This window comes from Penaeus monodon, unplaced genomic scaffold, assembly GCF_015228065.2.
Source record: "Penaeus monodon isolate SGIC_2016 unplaced genomic scaffold, NSTDA_Pmon_1 PmonScaffold_101, whole genome shotgun sequence".
Taxonomy (NCBI): domain Eukaryota; kingdom Metazoa; phylum Arthropoda; class Malacostraca; order Decapoda; family Penaeidae; genus Penaeus; species Penaeus monodon.
Genome location: NW_023638715.1, coordinates 142,620 through 160,119, shown reverse-complemented (window position 1 = coordinate 160,119; position 17,500 = coordinate 142,620). Strand labels below are relative to the sequence as shown.

At 34.8% G+C, this 17,500-nt stretch overlaps 2 protein-coding genes across 2 annotated transcripts in view; both read right to left on the bottom strand.

Moving 5' to 3' along the window:
* Nucleotides 1–17,500, bottom strand: part of LOC119568606 (cullin-4B-like) — a gene marked incomplete at its 3' end in the record, with an annotated part of 61,959 nt that overhangs the window by 35,646 nt on the left and 8,813 nt on the right.
* The window catches only part of LOC119568607, a 20,019-nt gene that overhangs the window by 1,975 nt on the left and 544 nt on the right, over nt 1–17,500 (bottom strand). The gene's annotated exons all lie outside the window — the stretch shown is intronic.

Sequence of the window (17,500 nt, the reverse complement as noted above, 5' to 3'; positions counted from 1 at the left end):
TCTTTCCATACATAGATTGAAATCCTCCAGAAAAATTAATAAAGAAATTATCAAAGGTACTACTTTCAGTAAATATTTGGGAATACATTCATGACAGTATTGGTACTGATGGCTTTATCTCACCCTCAACTACCTAAATATATAGAAATTATGCTGTATAAATACTCTCAATACCCATAATCTAAAGATTGACAGTAGGGAGGGTTTGAATGGTACCAGGGAAATTGTGGGGTAAAATATGATTAGTATACAGAGAACTGGTTGATATATAGTCAAATGCAAGAGGCTGTGCCCTCTGCAACTTCCCTTGGGGAACGAATACTCCCCTCTTCTTGGACAACAAAGAATCCACTGTATATATACAGTGGGACAGAGCGTAGTAAAGACTCGCAATCGGGCGCTCTTGCATGTCAATCATACTCTCTACCAAGTCATGATTACAAACAGGATACTGTCTTTCATTGCAGGGATTGGAGGGCAGTAGCCCCCCAGGAGGCTACTGACAATATAGTGACTGATTCTGTGTATGTTTCTCATATTTTAACCCACAATTTCCCTGGCATCTTTCATTCCCTCCCCTGTTATGGGAGCCAATGATGTAGGGTTTATGAGGGTTCCACCACAAATGTCCTATATCTTTGGGTAGTAAAGGTGAAAGAAATCCACTGATACCAATATCGTCAAGATTGATAATGTTGAGGGTATTCTGAATATTTATCCAACTTTCTTTAAAGCATTTGATCAAGCTGCAATCTGGTTAATTTTTCAATTATGACAATTGGGTCTTCCCAGACAATAGTTATATCATCAAAATTTATTCTAGTGTGATGTGAACGAATCTGATGATCCTTTCAATTACAATCACAACGACTATACAGATGTGATAAGTCCTGATTCCTGTAAAGGCAAAATATATCTGGGAAATCATGGGGTAAAACAGGTTGAAATATGAAGAAATGCTTGATATTGACTGATGAAACTCTACAGATGTCCCGCACTATATCTTGGAATGTCATGTGATAGAATCATTCAGACCACCTAAATGCGGTATAAAGAATATGTAAATATTAAATTTCATCTGATACACTGGAAGCTATGCTCGTACTATATCCTAAATTTACTATGTAAAACTGCTGTAAACAAATAAAATGTGCTATGTAAACACAGTGGCAAAAGGCATATCAAAGTAACATTCCTTTTGTGTGATGTATGATTTATATCTTTATTTATTATGTACAATTACAGTAGTCACAGAATACTGTGCTATGTCAAATATATGTAAACTGTAATTATGATTGCCCATGCGTGAGCAGATAGTCAGGGTGGTAAATAAACTTATTTAACTTATTGTTACTGACTGACATGCCAACTTCCAAAAAAAAAATCTTTATGGAAATCAAACCCACTGTTCAGTAATCGCTGAAACAAATAGGCTTACAATTTCTATTCCTCCTTACCTTGAGCACCACTTTAAATCACGTATTTATGACTGGTATAACGATTACACAGTAACGAGTGTTGATAAATTTTCCATGAACATGATGAAAGTGGTCACTGATTACTACAACACCTGGGTCTGTCCAAAGAAAACCTTCAAGAACAACTCACAATGCTCAAAGAACGTAAGTGGGTTGGTGACCTACACTGAACAAAAGCGAGTTCAGGAGCTTTTTGATATCTACAAGCAGGACAATACCCATGACAACCTTATATCTAATCTACGGGAATTAAAAACTTATTTCAGAAATGAACACTTTGTACAGTTCCTACAAAACATTAATAATAACACCTCAATGTCTGAGGTCTGAAAAAAAAAAAATTAATTAACTCTCAGGCAAACCAACTAATATCCTGCAGTTCCATAGTCCTCTTGCCCACGCAGATATGTTCCTTAGTTAATTGGGCTGGAGCATCCAGCTCACTTCTCCCAAATATTAAGAATCACCTTAGTCAGTCTAAAATTGCCCAAATCAATTTGCCATTGAGATTGAATGTTCTGATACCAACCCTTCAGACCTTGCTGAGATCACTGAGTGGGAAATGAACAATGCACTGATCAAAGGATAAGCGTCCGCCCCAGGTGACGATGGAATTACCTATAGTGTCCTCCACCTTTTAGCTCAGGTACCTCTTCTGCACCTATACAGGTTAAGTTTTCACAAGGTATTCTGCCTGGCCCCTGGACGGGCAGTCTAATCATCCCTATACTGAAATCAAACACTGATAAATACCGACCAATTTCACTAACCTCATGTGTATGCAGTTCTAGAAAGGACTCAGGTACAGGTTACATGGTAATTATCTCACAGACTGTACGGATTTCTATAGGAATGTAGCACACAACACTATTTTGGAGAGTATATTTCAAACTCTAATCCAAGGAAGCACATTGTTTTTCTTGACCTTAAGTGTCAGCTTTTAACATTGCAACAAGGAAATTATCCTAGAACAATTAGTAAGCTTTGGCATCTGGGGATAGATATTGAGCTGGATTAGAATGTTTTCTTTCAACAGATCTGCAGTGCCACTTCACAATCTTTTGAACTTGGAATGCCACAGGGAGTTCCTATGCCCTATGCTATTTAATGTCCTCATGCACAAGCTGGTGAAGATATCCCACTTGGGGATGGTGAATAATTATTATATGCTATGCTGATGACATATGTGTCAGAGCATCATCATAAGTAGAGATGCAAATAATTTTTGACAAAACTCACAACAAAGGTCATGTGTGTGATTAGTCATCTCTGCTGAGAAAACACAATGGCTCTCAACCCATGAATCATACCCCCACCCACTTTTTGCATAAAAGAGACTGGGAGAGATTGAAACCGTTGAAAGTTCTTGTCGAAGAGAACATGGCATTAATGTTAAGCTCACTAGACTATTTTATTGGCTTTATAAAGTTAGTTGTAGACTACCATGCACTGCACTTGTTGCAGTGGTAAGGAATCAGAAATAAAAAACTTGGAGGTAGTGCAAAATGAAGCTATGAGGATTATCCTTGGGTGCCCCAAGAACAGCAAAGATAGTGAACATGAGATCAGAATTAAACTTACCTCCATTTCTGATAGAATAATATTTATTAACCCCATATTTGGGTCAAAGCTCGAGGAACCCTTGTATCACATAAGTAGGCGTAACTAATCACATACATGCACGCCCTCTGATACACAAAATCTCCATGAACATTACAAACTCAATGTTCCAATTAGTAAAATTCCAAAAGGTCAATCCATTCCACCAAGGAAGAATTCAACACTGATTGTGCACCTTGCATGTCTTCCACCACAACAACAACAACAAATAAAACAGTGTACTTAACTGCGTAACATAACTTATGCAACAGAGCTCAATTTCAACATGTAATTTGTTTGGATATCATCTCATGTTGGTATACACAAGCACGACCATGAAGACAAACTGTTGTAGGAAGCCTGCAGCAAAGATACTGTGAACATAGATCTTGGGATGCCTCCTTGCTAGGGTTGCCACATATATTGAAAAGTTCTCATATGAAAGAACTAGATCTGATGAATGCTCAAAGGCCTGAAAGCTGTACTATAGGGCACTACAATCAGTATAGAGATAGCAAGCCTCCAATGGGTGGCAACAAAGTCAAACCAGACAGTGTGATGTGATTATTGCCAGAATACGATTAGATTACAGAATGTACTGGCAACTGCATGATGCAAGAAGTGCAGATGAATCTAGATGTAGGCTGTGTAACGAAGAAAAACGCACTATATCTCGGAATATCATGTGATACAGCCTTTCAGACCACCTAACATGAGGTATAAAAATGTGAATATCTTATTTCATCTGATACAATGGAAGATATACTCATACTATATCCTAAATTTAATTTGTAATAACTACCATAAACAAATAACAGTGTTATGTAAAAACAGTGGTACTATGTCAGATATATGTAAAACTGTAATCATGATTGCCCATGCCTGAGAAGATAGCCAGGGTGGTAAATAAACTTACAATGTACAATGGTAATTGTACAATACATCCTAGTCAATAAACCAACCTAACTTTAACCCCATGGGCTTTATTCACTACAATCTATATAATCCTTAACCTGGGGTATCTGTCCCCTGGACACCTGTGCGATGTACACAATATATTCTCAATATTCCCTAGCCAGGGGGTTCTGCCCCCTGGACCCCTGTGGGTTTAATACAATATGATTTATATATTCCCTAGCCAGGGGGCTATGCAGGGATAAAACCACATACCTTTATATAGTGAAACACCAATCTTTTCTTCATTTCCGTGTATGGTCTAAATTGCTTGTTTTCTATTTATTTTATTTAATAATTATTATCATTATTATTATTATTGTTATTATTATTATTATTATTATTATTATCATATATATATATATATATATATATATATATATATATATATATATATATATATATATATTTTTTTTTTTTTTTTTTTTTTTTTTTTTTTTCTTTTTTTTTTTTTTTTTTTTTTTGGGGGGGGGACATTTGAGGCACCTAATGGGCTCAAATATAATGTCTATATATATAATAAAGTTTATTTCTTCTGTATAGCCACTATATGACTTTAAAAATGACCCAGAATCGACGCAACACAAAACATTTCTCACCTGCATTTATCATGGTTTGTCGTATGACAGCGCTGTCAAATCTTTCTTTCTTTCTTTCTTCTTTTATAGGGTTTTAGACTATATAGCCAGCTATATTCCCCTGGATTTTTCTTTATGGTTCTTCTCTGTTTTTCAAGATGTCTATTATTCTTGTTCTTTGTAGGAAGATTTTTGTGTGTCCTCAGATAAATATTTCTTTATTGTTGGTTGATCATAGCACCTGTAATTAATAAGTTAGGTCAGGATTTTGTATTTTCATTTTGCTAGTGATTGTATTAGTTTAGCTCTGTAGGGTTTTAAAATCTTGGACATTGTAAGATTAAATGTTCTGGTTTCTCTTCTTGTTTATTGCACCATCGGCACAAAAAATATGGGTCATCCTCCATTTTAATTTATATAGGTGTTTTTTGAGTCTTGTTTGTTTTGTCATTATTCTTGCTAATGCTTACATCTATTTTTCTGTTTTTGATCCCCTTTTTTTTTTTGGTCCATGGTTTTGGGTTGTTTGTCTTTAAATGTAAAATTCTTTTGTGTTTAACTTTCGGTTAATTTGGTTATCCCAATTTTCCTTTTTGTTTTTCATTTTGAATTTCTTTATTGTAATTAGTTGAATTTTGGGTCCTGACTATGATGGTCTCTTTATTTCATGTGCTTTTTTTGCTGCTCTATCTGCTATTTAATTTTCCCTTTTATGTTTTTTAGTGAGGGGATCCATGTATTTTAATATGTTTTTTTTTAGTTGTTTAATAAGTGTAGGTTTTGGGCTTGGTAATTTTCGTATATTGTTTGTTTGTGTTTTTACTGGTCTGTAGTTTTTTTATTGCTTGTATGGATGTTTATGTCTGTTAAGATCATACAGTTTTCTGTAGTTTGTTTGTTTTTAGTAGTTTTTAGAGCTTGTTTTTGATTGCAAAAATAGTTTCTGCTTCTATTTATCTCTGTTGTTATTTTGTAATTTCCAGATTGTTGAAATATTCTTGTTTTGAATGTAATGCTGCTGCTGTTGATTTTGGGTCTTTTATTTTAGATCTGTCAGTGTATATTTGGTGATACTTTTGTATGTTGTAGTTTCAAGTAGATGGAATGTTGTTTGTATTAGTTGGGTGGTATGTTTTTGCTCATACTTCTATGAAGTTTGATTCCATGTTTTTGTAGGATGTCGGACCAGGGAGTGATTGGGGATATTTAGGGATTGTGTTTATTCTTAATTTCTTTTTCCATTTTTTTTTACAGGTTTCATTAACTCTATATATTAATGTTTTTTATCTTATTTGGGTTACAATTTTTTTCTATGCTTTAAGGTTAAGGATTTTATTGGCATATTATCATGTTTTTCCACAATTTTCAATTAATTGAATACATTTCTAATCCTTTATTCTTTTTAATCATTGATGTTTGATTTGTCAATTTTGTAGAGTTATTGTTGGTGGTAGGATCTGAAGGATCCTGTTGCATGCTCATTGCATTATTTTGGATATTTTCAAGTTTTTTCAATTCTGTTTGGTTTGTTGCTCCATATATTGTAATTCCATATTCCATTATTGTTTTGATTTATATATTATAGAATTTCATTAGGGTTTCTTGTTTCTCCCAGTTAATGCTGTTAGTTTTTTCATAATATTATTCTATTCATTGATTTGGTTTTTACATACTTATAATGGTTTCCAAGTCCAATTTTGGTGCATCAAAATTGGTCCTAAATAATATATGATTATTTGTATATGCTATTTCTGCTTTTCCTATTTTTATTTATTGGGTATTGTTCTATTTTTTTGTTTGTGAAACACATTATCTTACTTTTTGTTGGATTTATCCTTATGTCCCATTTTTCTGACCATTCCCTTATTATATTTAGCTGTGTTTCCTAAATTATTTTTTTGCTTCAAATCTAGGTTTATATAGAGGTTACAAGGTTAATCATCTGAATATATTTTTTACATATTTCTTTAGGAATTTTATATCTGACATTACTAATATTAAATAAAGTAGGGCTTAATGGGAGATCCTTGTGGACTCCATTAATTATTTTTCCCCGTTGTTGAGTTTTGTTCTCTTAATTTATTTGAAAGTTCTTTTTGTTAGGAAATTATTTATCCATTTAAATATTTTTCCCCCTTAATCCCCATATTTTTAAGCTTTTATTATTATGGTTTCGTGATTAACTGAGTCAAAATCTTTTTCTATGTCTAGGGCACACTACTAGTACATTTTTTTTTTTCTTTTATGCTTTTCTTATTTTCATTTCTATTATTTGTAGTTGCATCTGTTGTGTTCCCTATTGGGCCTGAAACCTATAAGATCTTCATCCTAGTTATTTTTTTTCGAGCCACCATTTATTCTTCTTGTTTATTATGCTTTTTGATAGTTTGCCGATGCAAGGTGTTCTGTTATAAATCTATAAAGTTTATTTTTGTGTGATCCTTCCCATGTTTTAAGGATTGGATTGATTATTGCTTTTTATTTCATTTGGGTATTCTCCTTTTACCCGTATCTGTTAAAGTTTTTTAATATGATTTCTAATATCTTTCTCTGGTGCATTTTTATAAAATTCGTAAGTAATTTTGTCAGGACCATAGGCTTTTCCATTTTTTTGCATTTTTATAACATATGTTAATTTCTTCTAATGTTATATATCATTGTTTATGTCTTTTCATTGACACTGTTAGTATTTTTCTCTTTTTTCCATTTTTGTGAGTAGTTTTTTTGTTTGTTTACTTGTTTATTTTTCCTATTCTTTTTTAAAATGGGTTGAGGTTATGGGTTACAAGCACGATAAAAAAAAAAGTGTGCTAGTCTCTAAGGTCATGTAGCACTATAGATAATGTTAGGGAAGGTTGAGTTAGTGATTAGTTGTCTAAGCTGGGCAAAGGAATTGGTGAGTGAAAGGGTTAGAGTTCAGGGGGTGGTAAGGAGTTAGATTAGATGGAGGTATGAAAATGCGTTTGAGGAAAGAGAATGGGGTTGTTGAAACAGAAAGTGTGGGATTCTGTAAGGATGTCTGATAAGTTGGGAGGTCGGTGAAGGGGGTAGGTGGGGGAAAGCAGAGTAATTTATGGATGAGACATAAAGGGAATGTGGGGAAGAGACAAAATGATAATTGGGGATTGGTATTGGAGGATGTGTAAGAAAGGTCTTTTTGAAGGTATACAATAAGAGGGGTTTATAGAGGAAAGGATATGACAAAGGTCAGGTCTGTGGGAGCAGAAAACCGCGAATATTCCAATGAAGGATAGTTATACTTTGGTGATATAGATTGTTTTTTACGTTTTGGAGATTTTGAGGGGGAAGCAGCTAGAGGGTGGGATAAGGACCGAGAGGTCTGAGAATGGAAGGTGTGGGAGTTGGTGTTCTACTAGGAGGGGTATTAGGAGACAGAGGGTCTGTGGAAGGGGATACTTGTGGACATAAGGGATGTATCAAGGGGGGAAGTGGAAGGGGATAGAGGGGATGGTAGGAGGGTTACTTTAAGGGATTTCAGTGTGTATCCAGGAGGGAATGGAAGGGATAGGGGGGAATGGTGGGAGGGTTAATGTGGGCGGGGTTGGGGTCGGGGGGGGATGGGCTGTGTTGGGAGGGGTTAGGAGGATAGGGTTTTAGGGGGGATATGTTAGGAGGAGGATGGATATCAGCAGTTATTGAGTGTGAAAGGAGCAGAGGTTGTGAGAATTTGGAGGTTGAGTGTCAGTTTTCATTAAGTAATCTTGAATATTTTCAATAGTTCTTCTGAGGAGTTGGTGGGGAGTTTTGGGGGATAAGGATTTCTTGTGAGGGGGGAAAGAGAGGATTGGTGTCTCAAGCATAGGGGCAAAGGAAGGTGGAGGTGTTTGGTTGGTAGGGGGAAGGGGGGGGTTGGAACGTTTGTTCTGTCTGTTACGGGTAGTGCGAGGAGGGAGAGGGGAAGTTGTTGGGGTTGTAGTGGCGATTGGGAGTATCTGTAGTCGAGCTTGGAGTGTCTGGGTTTTAGGATGGCAAAAGAGTTTGACTGGGGAAAGGTAGGAGGTAGAAGAGGGGGAGGTTAGATGTAGGGGGGTGGGTTAGGAGAAAATTTGGTAGAATGAGCAGTATTACTGGGAGTATGGAGTTTAAAAGAGAAACCACGTCGACGTGCTTTCCCGTCTGGCTTCACGTAGTGTCCCGTCCAAGTTTGAATCTGAGAGTTTTCTTACCTCAGACTCAAACTTGTAGGTGGGGCAGCCCCTATAAATACATTATGGGGGCCGCCACAGTTTGGGACATGTGCGTGATTGTGCAGAGCAGTTCGATACGGGTTATGGCAGGTTGGGCACATAGTGGGCATCTGGCTGTGGAACGGCAATGTTTGGCTGGGTGTCCTAGACGCCAACAAATTTTGGCACTGACGTGGATGGGGTTTTTTATGGATGAACAGGGAGGGGTTTTTCCTCTATTAGACGTTAAAGGGAAGGTCTTCTACGGAAGGTAATTTTGGCTAATGTTAGTGGTTTTCTTTCGATGACCTCTGGGGGGAATGGAGTAGCATTGTACTGATGTTGCATCATAGTTGTGAGACAGGCAAGTAGGTCTCTCCACAGTCTGACCAATCTTTGTCATAGGACTGGGCAATTTGCTGGGAGATTGAAAAAATGTTCCGGTGCAAGTATTGAGGGTTGGATGGGGTTCTGCAAGGATGGGGTTACCATATAGGTCAGTTAGTTTTGTTAATGCCTATAGCTTGGTTTTCGGATGTTACTGTGACAAGACGGGGGCGGTCGGGTCGGCTACGGAAGAGACTTTACCTACTTGTTTTTGGAGACATTGTTGGAAGAGAAGGGTGTTGTTTAGAGTAGGGAAGCTGTGGGGAGGGATCACGAAAAATCGGTCCATTTGGTTGCGCTAAAGAGAGTATTCCAAGATTGTAGTGATAGGGGGAGTAGAAGGGCGGGCATGACGAAGATGGAGTTAGTGCTGAGGGAGGTAGTGTTATGGAGAGGTGGGCAATAAGGCTGTAGGTAAATTTAAAAAGGGAGGATGGGGTGGTTTGATGTTGGAGGTTGTGGGGATAGAGGTGTTGAAGTTGAGCATGCTGGAAGAGTGGAAATGGTCCTTAAGGGGGATTTTTTGGCTACTGTCTTTGTAGGCATTGATGAGGGGGTAGTTATTTGCAGTGTTCGGAGCCGTGGTCAAAGGGAGCCCGGGGTCAGGGAATCGGGTGGGTTTACATTGTTGGGGCTATTTGATAAAGGGGCAAGCCTCATTGCCCCTAATAGTGGGGGGTATGTTTTCATTACTGGCCATGGTAAGCCTGGGTTATGTTGGGATAAAAAACAGTCCACCCCTCAGGGTCCCCTTGGGGGGTAAGGGTAGGTAACTAAATCAGGGAATACCGTGCCCATGGCTCCCTCAGGCCTTAAAGGACTGGCACAAAGTCAGCCTTTCACCCTTTCAGCACGGCTCTCACACCTTAGGAGGTGGATAGCAGAAAGGGTTTGGTGAAGGGACAGAAACGAAAAGTGGGAAGGAAAAAAAAAAGACCATGCAAAATTAGTTGAGTCGAGGGTTTGAGTCCCAAAGGTTGGGGATTCCCCATCATTGGGTCCCAGTCTCCGCTTCCTAAGCCCCCCACGACAACAACGGCAAGGGGGACGGGGGGTCTTTTTAAATAATTCTAGTTTTTTTTGTTATCTCTGTTACTGGGAAGTTGTTATTAATCAAAGGATACTCACTTCTTGTTGTTTTCCCTGTCTGTTTCTTTATAAAATTCCATATTTTTTGCTAGGAGTTTTAAAGTTTACCCGATGCGCAAAATTTTCCCATGACTCCTTTTTTTTTTTTTCAATTATTTGTTTTGCTTCAGCTACTAATATTTTTAGTTTAATCTATTTTGTGTATTTGGTCTTTTTCTCCATTTATTATATGCTTTATTTCTTTTCTTTATTATTTCATTGCATTATCATTCAACCAGGGTTTATTGGGTTTTATTATTTATCTTCTTACTAGTAAATTTGAAATATGTTTCTCCTGTATCTTTATTATTTTACTAATTCTTCTAATGTATTATATTTGATTTATTTTGTTAAGTTTTGATCATATGCCGACCACCTCTTTGTATATTGCCATTTTTTTTCTAATATTTTTATGAAATTTGATAATTGTCATCTTTATTATTCTTGGGAGATGATCACTGTTTAAGTGTGGGCCTGCCTTTATTTTGAGATGAGTTATTGAGGTGAACCTATTACTAGATCTAATGTGGTTTCTTGGCTTGTTTTGGGGTCAATTCTAGTAATTGCCTTTGGTGTTACAGAATGATATCATTTTGATTTATTAATTCAAACAATTTTTTTCCTGTTTACATTGCTTTTTTTATTTGGATCTCGGTTCCAGCTGGGATGATGTGCATTAAAGTCTCCTTTTATCAACTTTGGTTTTTGTTTTTGATCTACATAGTGTGGGAAATTCTTCTTTAAATAAAATTATTACAGGGTTTAAATTAGCAAGACATTCATCCATTTTTTTTTAAATATTGTATTTTAATAGCTAAAATTTCAATTTATATCTGTATCTATTGTTTATATTTAGTTTACAAAATTGTATATCTTTTCTTATGCACATCATTAATCCTCCACCAATTTTGGGGTTTTCTCTGTCTTTTCTGATATCTCGTAATTTTTTAATTTTAAAAGTTATCTTTATTTTTTAACCAGGTTTCACTAATGGCAATTAACCCTGGATTTTTTTTAAATATTAAGTAATTCAAATCAGTTTTTTGTTTGGTTTGAATGTGCATTCCATGTTATTATTTTATTCATTTATCAAAATAATTTTTTGTTTTAAGATTGGTGTGAAATCGTTGTTTCTATGTTTGGGTTTTTAAGTTTGATTTTTCGGAGTTTATATTATTCATCAATTTGTTACTGCTTTTATGATATTTTTTATATAATAACCCAAATTTTTAATTTTTCTTCCTTTCTTTCATTTATTTTTTTGTTTTTCATTTTGAATATTAGTTAATGGGGATGGGGATGGATGATGTGAGTGTATAATGGGTGTGGGTAATGGGTGTGGGTTAGGAGAGTGAGCAATGGGTGTGGGTAATGTCCATGTAATTGGCGAGTGTTCTGGATTAGTACATTTTTGTTTGTTTGCATTTGTGGTTTTGTTCTTTTTTGTTTATTTGTGTATTTGTTTTTGGGTATCATTTAATTTTGATAGTTTTGTGTTCTTTGTCTTGGAGGTTTTTCTGTCCTGGTGTGATATTTTGTGTTTGTGAAACTGCTTGTGCATAGTTTTGTGGTGTGCTTGGGTCTTGGTTTGTGTTTTCACAGTTTATGTTTATCTGTGAAGTGAGTTTCTTTTGTCATTCTAGTGTTTTCTTTTGTTTTTATATTTACATTTTTATTTGTAACTTTTTTTTGTTCGTTGTAAGGGGTTTTAGTTGTTGTAATTGTTTTTAAAGTCTAGATTATTTGGTGTAAAGTTATATTTGTTTAGGTTTTTGTGCTTGTTATGTATTTGACATTGTTTACGTTTGGTGAATGGTTTTTTTCACAAAAGAACAATAGGGGTCATTATTACAATCCTTATAATAATGGTCATGACTGCTACATTTGTTGCACCTTTTTTGTTTTTACATGTTAGTATTCCGTGTCCGTATCGAAGACAGTTAAAACCCATTTGGGTATTGGAAAGGTGTATTGTTTAACTTGATAGGATGTATGTCCTATAGTTACCCTTTCCGGTAGCAGTCCTTTGCAGTAATTCTTTAATGTTTTGTTGGAACCCATTTTCTGTTTTTTTTTTTTTTCTTGGTTTGTTTGTTATTCTAATTACTTCTAACTTTTTTTGGGTAGTCTGACCCAGTGTTCTTATTTTCTCTTTTATTTTTTTTGATCTAAATCAATTTCCATGGGAATATTGTTCCATATGTGCAGTTTGTTTTTATACTGGATGCTGGCTGTTGGAAAATTTATGTTCCATTGTCCTAGTTTTTTATTTCTTTTAAGGGTCTTATCTTTTGAATATCCTCTATCTCGAATCTTATCGCCTTTCCGATACCCAATACTCTCAGTGAATCTTCAATATTATATTTATAAAAATCTGAGTTGTTAATTGCATTGTTAATTTGATGGGATTGTTAAATTTGGGAACTTAATGATTCTCCTGTCAGCTGAATGATTTATTACTTTTTGGTTTGTTTTATTTGGTTGTCGGGTTCAGTGTTGTTATTCATTTCTATTTGGAATTGTGAAGTTCCTGCCGGCTTCTTCGTTTCGGTGTTGCTTGTAGGGTGGGTTTGTTTCGCTGTCGCTTTCACTGTTTTTACGTCTTCTGTTATTTAGGGTTTCATAGTCCATTTGTTTATATGTACCAGGACTCTCTCCTGGTTCTGGAATGAGATTATCGTCCATGTTACTTTACATTTCACTTCAGTTCACAGTTACGGGATAGATTTTTAACTCTATGACGGTTCAACGAAAGTCCTCATTGCTGATCTTCTTCTTCTTCTTCTTTCTTGTTATAGGGTTTTAGACTGTGGTTGTCTATATCCCCTGGATCCTCCTCTTGTTGGTTTTTGCTGCTTATATTATGTCAATTAATCTTGTTCTTTGTAGGAAAATCTTTGTATGTCTCAATATGTAGTACTTTATTATCGATGTCTGGTTTGCGCCTGTAATCAGAAGATTTGTATTAAATTCTTGTATTGTTAATTTGTGTGAGGCTTGTTTTAATTTGGTTTTGAGAGTTGAATCTTGGACAGTGTAGTATCATATGTTCAATAGTTTCTTCTTGATTCCTGCACCATCTGCAAAATGGGTCATTTTCCATCTTTATTCTGTATAGATGTTGTTTCAGTCTTGTGTGTTTGGTTGTTATTCTTGTTAAACATGATTCTAGTTTTCTGTATTTAGCTCTGATCCATGGTTTTTGATCATTGTCTTTGATGAAATATTTTTTGTATTCAGGATTCTTTTTAATTCTATTTCCCACTGTTTTAAGTTCTTTGATTTGATTTTTTTATTGTATATTTTGGTCTTGTGGTATGGATATGGATTGTTTATCTCATGAGCTTTCTTTGCAGCTTGATCAACTATTTAATTTCCCTTTATGTTTTTATGTGATGGAATCCATTGTAACATTATTTTCTTGTTTTGTGTTGTGAGTGAATGTATTTGTTTTTGTATTTCATATGTGATTTGTTTGTAGTTCTGTGGTTTGGGTTTTGTATAGTTGTAGTGATGATTGTGAGTCTGTTAGTATTACTGTATGTGTTAAATTGTTTTTTGTTATTTTGCTAGTCCTTTTTATGGCAAAAGTTCTGCATGAGTGATTTCTATTTAGGGGGTAATTTCCAAATAGTTGTTTTTTTGTTTTTTGAATGAAGATGGCTGCTGAGGTTGATTCCCGGTTCTTTTTAAATTTGAACCGTCTGTGAAAATTTTATTGTAATCTTTGTAGGTAGTATTTGTTAATTCCTGGTATTTTTTTGTTAATGATTATTTGAGGGTATTTTTTGTTTTGTTATACATAATTTTGTTTGTATATTCTCGGATATATCATTTCCATGGGGTATTGGGGATATATTTGACGTTAAAATTTAGGGCTAAGTCTATGTTTTAAATTTGTTTTTGTTTTAGCAGCTCTATGTAATAGTGATCTTTTGTCTCTTTGAGGGTTGTATTCTTTATACTTTTATTTCTTTTTTTTTTTATGTCATGTTATTAGGTTTATTTAAGGTTTTCACCCTTTTATGCATTCTAGTTCTTTAATTCTAATTGATAGTGGTGGGATGTTTGATATTGCTTGAAGAGCTATGATTGGGGTTGTTTTGAAACATCCCGTTGCCAGTTTTAAGTACTTGTTTTGTAATGTTTCTAGTTTTTAAATTCTGTTTCTTTTGCTGCTCCATAAATTGTCATTCCGATTCTATTTTTGGTTTTATGATATTTTATAGAATTTTAGTAGATTTTCTCTTTTTGCTCCCCAGTTTAATGAGACAAGTTTTCTTAGTTTATTTCATTTATATTTCTACTTCATTTTTTATAGGTTTTCCATTTAGTCTGGGGGCGATCAATGTTAAGCTAGAAATTTTTTGGCTGTGAGTATATTCAATTTCTGTATTTCTATTTTATTTTTGAAGGTTTATTGATATTTTTATTTGAAAAAACACATTTCTTTACTTTTTGTAAAATTTATTTTTAAATCCCAGTTATCTGCCATTTTTTTAATTTTGTAGTACTGTTTCAATTTTAGTGGGAAACTTCTATTAGGCTTTTATCACTTGTTACTAAGGTTATGTCATCTGGTATATAATTTTTCAACTCCTTCTGATAAATCTAAACATTCATTAGTATATTGAATAATATTGGGGTAATTGGTGATCCTTGGGGTACTCCACTTTGTATTATTGCTTTATCTGATTTTTGGTTACCAATTATTATTTGGAATGTTCTTCTTTCTAATAAGCTATTTATCCAAATTTTTGAGGTTTTCCTGTTATTCCTATTTTGACATTTTTTTCAATAGTGCCTCATGATTAACAGTATCAAAAGCTTTTCTAGATCAAAACATGCTAATATTGTATATTTTTTTTCTATGATGCTTTGTTTATAGGGTTATCAATTAAATTTGTAGTGCATCAATGGTGCTTCTGTTTTGGTCTGAAGCCCATTAAATCTTTATCTAATTTATTGGGTTTTTTTCTAACCACCAGACTAGTTTTTTTTGTTATTATGTTTTCAAATATTTTGCCGATACATGAAATTTGCTTATAAATCTGTATGAATTTGCTTCTAAGGGTCTTTTCCGGGGGTTTATTATTGGGTTTATTATTTCGTTTTTTAATGATTCTGGGTATTCCCCTCTGGTCCCGTAAGAGTTTTAAGTTAGTTAAAATTGACTCGTCATGTTGTCTGGGATGTTCTTATAAAATCGTAAAGGAATTTCGTCTGGGCCATAGGCTTTATCATTTTTGGCATCTTTTATTACTGTTTTTAGCTCTACTAAGTTTGTCTTTTGTCCAAAATTCGTTTTTTATTTTTTGATTGAATAGTCTTTTTTTTTCTAAGCCTGTAAAAGTTTTTTAGGTTTTTGCATACTATTTTTTTATATTTTTCTTGAATTTTTCTAATTTAGTTTTATATTTGTTAAAGGCAGATCATTTTCTATTAAAGGATATTCTGTTGTAGTGTTTTTCCCGATAGTTTTTTATGAACTTCCAGATCTTTCTTGGTGGATTTTTAAAACTTAGTGAGTGCAGAACTTTTCCCAAGATTCTTTTTTCGTTGATTTATTGTGAAACTAGCTTTTGCTAAAAGTCTTTTGTATGATGATTGGTTTTCTTTTGGGTTTCTTTCTCATTTATTGAGTGCTTTGTTTTTTTTTTTATGATATCATGGCATTCTTTTTTCCACCCCGGTGTTTGGTTTATTCTGGTGATTTCTTATTTCCAGTTGGAAATATTTTAGCGCCATATTTTTTATTAGTTCTGTAGTTTTTCTATGGTTGTTTAAATTATCTATTTCTATATTGTTTTGTGCTTTTTGATAATTTGTCCACCTTCTTTAGTATAATTCCATTTTTTTTCTTTTAATAATTGGTTTTCTGATGTAGATATCTTTTATATTGGTAGATGGTCACTGTTTAAATGCATTGCTGTATTATCTGTAGATGACTTAGAGTGGAGATGCATTTTCAAGATCTAAAGTTGATCTTTAGCAGTTTTTGGATCAATTCTTAGTTGTTAAGTTTTGTGGAGGTTTGTATTATTAGATTTTTCTCACTTATCCATTTTATTATGCTTTCACCAGTTTTATTACTTTGTCTGTGATTTGTTTTGTATTCCAGCACAGGTGGTGAGCATTTAAGTCTCCTAGTACATTTTGGGGTTTGTGATTTGATCTGTATAGTACTCTAGTTTTCTGCTTTTATATCATTACAAAGGGTTTTTATACAGAAGAAAATTTAGCCATTTACTTTTTTAATTTACTTTAATTCCCATTGTTCTAATGGTTAATGGTTAATGGTTAAAAGCAAGAGAAATGTGCTAGACATCTAAGGTCATGTAGCACTATAGTTAATGTTTGGGAAGGGTGGTTGAGTTAGTGATTAGTTGTCTAAGTGGGCAAAGGAATTGGTGATGAAAGGGTTAGGGTCGGGTGTGGTAAAGGGGTTAGATAGATGAAGGATATGTATGGTTGAGGAAAGAGAATAGGTTGTTGAAGCAGAAAGTGTGGGATTCTGAAAGGATGTCTGATAGGTTGGGAGGTCGGTGAAGGGGGGATAGATGGGGGAAAGCAGAGGGACGGGTTGTTCAAAACGTTTTGGGGACGATAATAGGATGTGAGGGATTGAAAGGGGACCATTACGAAGGAACATAAGGGTGGATCAGATTGTGACATCAGATAGGGAGTGTGTTAGACGGGTGTGGCCAATGCGTAAGCGGGCGAGAGCAGTCTCCCAACGTCTGTTCCGTGAAATGGAGTTGACCCGGAGGAGATTGATAGTTTACAGAATGTAATTTATTAGTGCGGAGGCTTGACCCAAAAAAATTGCCATCGTTTATACAAGAAGGTCTTAAAGTGGGGTAATAATCCGTGGCTGGGATATGTGAGAAGCGGGTTGGTATGATGTGGACATAGAGGCGTGGCGTGCTAGTGTATCGGCTGTCATGCCGGGGATTCCAAAAATGGCTGGCACCCCGCAAAATTTGATTGTTTTATGGCGTTGTGGACAGGGAGAAACAACCAGTCTGGGTCTTACAAACAAAATGGGTTGGTGGTGTTTTATTGACTTTATGAGAGTAAGAGTTAGGGAGTCAGTAAAAATTGTAAAAGGGAAGAGGAAAGTGAGAATGGGTTGAGCAAAAGGAGGCTACATTTTAGTAAGGATGGATTCAGAGGAAGGGAGTATTTG